Source organism: Gekko japonicus, unplaced genomic scaffold (genome assembly GCF_001447785.1).
Source record: "Gekko japonicus isolate JY-2015 unplaced genomic scaffold, Gekko_japonicus_V1.1 scaffold1197, whole genome shotgun sequence".
NCBI lineage: Eukaryota > Metazoa > Chordata > Lepidosauria > Squamata > Gekkonidae > Gekko > Gekko japonicus.
The window spans coordinates 525,313-529,021 of record NW_015163637.1 but is presented as its reverse complement, the minus strand read 5'-3'; positions in this window follow the sequence as shown (position 1 = coordinate 529,021).

Below are 3,709 nucleotides of genomic sequence, written 5' to 3'. Positions count from 1 at the left end.
CTTTCAGAGCAGAGTATGAATTTGAACCTGGAGCTTCCAGACACTAATCTGACACCCTAACCAATACAAGGTAGCTGCCATTACACTACCCATCATAGAATTCAAAATAGTATACACATGGATTCATATGGGGGTCTCCCATCCAGCACTGACCAGGCTGCAATCACATACCTTATGGCTACACCCTGGGACCAATCATTGCTGGCTCCCTTACAGTTTTAGCTGTGGTCTATTGATTGCATGTAACAATGAACATCAATAGATTCTAGTGTGCATCCCCATTAGTCAGAAGAGGAAGGCTGGGAAAATCTCTGCATCTCAGTGTTATCTGTGCTGAGTGTTTCTTCTCTCCTTTGTTACAAGTTTTAAAGTTTTAAGCACCTGGCTCACAGCCTGCTGTGCTAAATGAGCTGAGCCAGTGGATTCAGGACTAGCCCAGTATGCTGGATTATTAACATAAGAGAAGCCATGTTGGATCAGGGCAATGGAGCATCCAGTCCAACACTCTGTGTCACACATTGGTCAAAAACCAGGTGCCATCAGGAGGTCCACCAGCAGGGCCAGAACTCCAGAAGCCCTCCCACTTTCCCCCCAAGCACCAAGAATACAGAGCATCATTGCTCCAGACATAGTGTTCCATCTATACCTTGTGGCTAATTAGCCACTGATGGACCTCTGCTTCATATGTTTATCCAATCCCCTCTTGAAGCTGTCTATGCTTTTAGCTGCCAGCCACCATGCCCTGCGGCAGTGAATTCCACATGTTAATTACTCTTTGGATGAAGAAGTATTGAGGTGTTTCCTGTTAGTTTAAATAGTATTTTTGTGTCCATTTTGATTCCCCTGTGCAGAGAAGAGCTGGGCAAAATCATTTAAATTAATTAGTTAATTGGAAAAAAATCCTTCCTTTGAATTTTCTCTTCAGGTATAGTTTTCCAACTGACCTAATTTTGCTGCCAAAGTGGAATCAATTAATTGGCATGCATCCATTATTTTGGCCTTAGTAAAGTCCAGTGTAATTTAGTACAGTGTAATATGCATGCAACCTTTACTGTAGCATTCCTTGGGTTCATATGTCTTTTTAATATGGTTCCCCTCTTCCATCATGCTGATAGGTATGTGCACATTGACAAAACACTCCAAAAAAGCTATCTTGATGTGAAGGATTGTACAGATGAATCAAGATTTTTTTTTGCATTGAAATATATTCATGTGTCAGTAAACTGCTACCAAAAAAGAATCAATCACATGTATAATCACAGCAAGTTTGCTTTTTTTCAGTGTTTTACAAATTTGCACATGCACAGCCATAAAAGATGGGAAATAAGGTGCAAATGAACTGGAAAAAACTGCTTGTGCTGCAATTATGAAATTTTCCTTGTTAAACCAGAATTTAGGAGGAGTGAAATGCTGTGCAGAGACTTAGAAACTGGGAATATCCGCTCTCCCCAAATCTTCTTTCCCATCCAAAGGTGCAACCCATCAGTTCCACAGGGTCAGGTGAGCATCATAATGCAGTTGGTGAAGCATGCCCCCAAGTGTGCATTTGTTTTTGCAAGGAAGGTTGCTTACAATCAGCCAATGAATTTGAGATCATCCATTGTTTGTTTTGAATTTTATTTCAGAATTTTGTCCAGAGCAGAGGTCATTTCGGGGGGGAACGCGGGGGAATGCAGTTCCCCCGGGTGAGGTGCAGGGGGGTGGGGCACACAACAAAGCCCCGCCCCTTCTTCCGGCTGCCCCCTTCTTCCAGCCTCATTCTGTTGCAGAAGGAGGAAGAAGCAGGAGGGTAAGGTGGCGTCCTCCCCCTCTGCCTGGCCGAGGCCACTCCACGTGGCCTCTGCAAGGACTCCCAGCCCCATCCAGGAGCTTCCCCGAGGTAGCTGTGTTAGTCTGTTGCTGCAAAATAGTCCAAGAGTTCAAATAGCACCTTTAAGACTAACCTTTAAGACTAAGACTAACTGAGTGGTGGGTGTGGTCTTATGACACACTTCTGGTGATGGCAGGGGGTGTGGCATATGCTAATGAGTTATGCTAATGAGTTCCCCTAGCTCTTTTTCTACGAAACGACTCCTGGTCCAGAGTATCATGAATGGGAAATTTGCTGCAGATGTTGAATTTTATTTCAGAATTTTGTCCAGAGTATTATGAATGGGAAATTTGCTGCAGATTTATCTCATTGCAGAGCAAGAGCAAACCACAATACTGTGATATTTTTTTAGTAGAGCAACCTGGTGTTCCAGAATCCTCTAGCCTCTCCTATTCCAGGTCCATCTCTAAATTTTCCTTCCTTAATGCACAGAGATGCGAGGCGAGAGGGAATTTCTTGTTTGTTCACGGCCTTGAAACAAAGGCAGATCTAAAGGTTGTTCTTGGGCAGGATGCTATTTGTTCGGGCCTGGCCTCTTTGAGCACAGGGAGGCTGGAGGCAAGACAGGTAGGCAAGAGTCAAGCAGGAAATAGGAGGAGTACAGAGAACATCAAGCTTTAGTGGAGCCGAGCCTCTACCCAGGCTCTCCATTTCTTTTCTTTTTTTTAATAAATATTTTTATTTGGTTTTACACAGTTTACATTCCAATACATTATTAACATATATGGTAGAGTCTCCTACATTTAATGTCTCTATCCAATCATACACCCTTGACCATCTTTTGTTATACACTTTTTCATTTTTGTCTTGCAACATCAAGCTCAGGTTATCCATTTGTACTAGATCTAACACTTTCACCACAACCTCGTCCCTGGACGGTATTATATCTAGTTTCCAATTTTTGGCCAGTAATAAACGGGCAGCGGTTATTATGTACACTAATACATATTTATCCTGCTGGTTACAACCCTTAGGTAACATATTTAATAAGTATATTTCATGTTCCAGCGCCAATTTTTCCCCATAATTTCTTGAATCAATCTTCTCACCATTTTCCAATATCCCTGAATTTTACTGCATGACCACCACATGTGGTAAAAGGTCCCTGCATTGGCCTTACATTTCCAACATTGGCTGGAGTAACCAGGATAACATTTGGCTATTTTTTCAGGAGACCAATCCCAGGCTCTCCATTTCCACAGGGTCCATGTAGGATCCTTAGTGAAGGGCAGGCTTCACTGTTGGATCTCTTCTGCAGCCCCCGGTTCATGAGCCCTTTGGTTTTCTGGTCCCATGGTCTCAGCTGGTGGTCTATCTGAGCCCTGGGTATCTGGCGGCCTGTGGGTCTCTGGACAGCAGGGTCTTCCAGGATCTTGAAGTGGTACATCAGCCACTGCCAACAGTTCTACCTCATTTCACAGTTCAAAACTGCAATTTATACATATGGAATGTGTTACATATCAAATTACAGATACACAGTCCTTGCTAAAAATGTTTCACTGTGCAACCCTTTTGTAATTTCTCATGCATCCTGGTGCTGTATTAAATATACATTTATCATTTGAAATTCAGATTATTACAGTTACAAACCCGCTGATTTATAAAAATGAAAAATAGGAGAAAGGCCAGGGTCTTGACTCGCTTCATGATATACTGGGCTTTTATGATAATTTATATAAATTATTGAATTAACTGTACTCGGGAAGTACACTGGGACAAAATTTTCCACAGGATTAAGCAGCGACTGCTACACTCAGAGCGTGCCCTACTTTGCAATACTTTGCATCTCACATCGAACAATCAGCTTTCATCTGATGGCAGCAAAGCTTTCTCAAACAA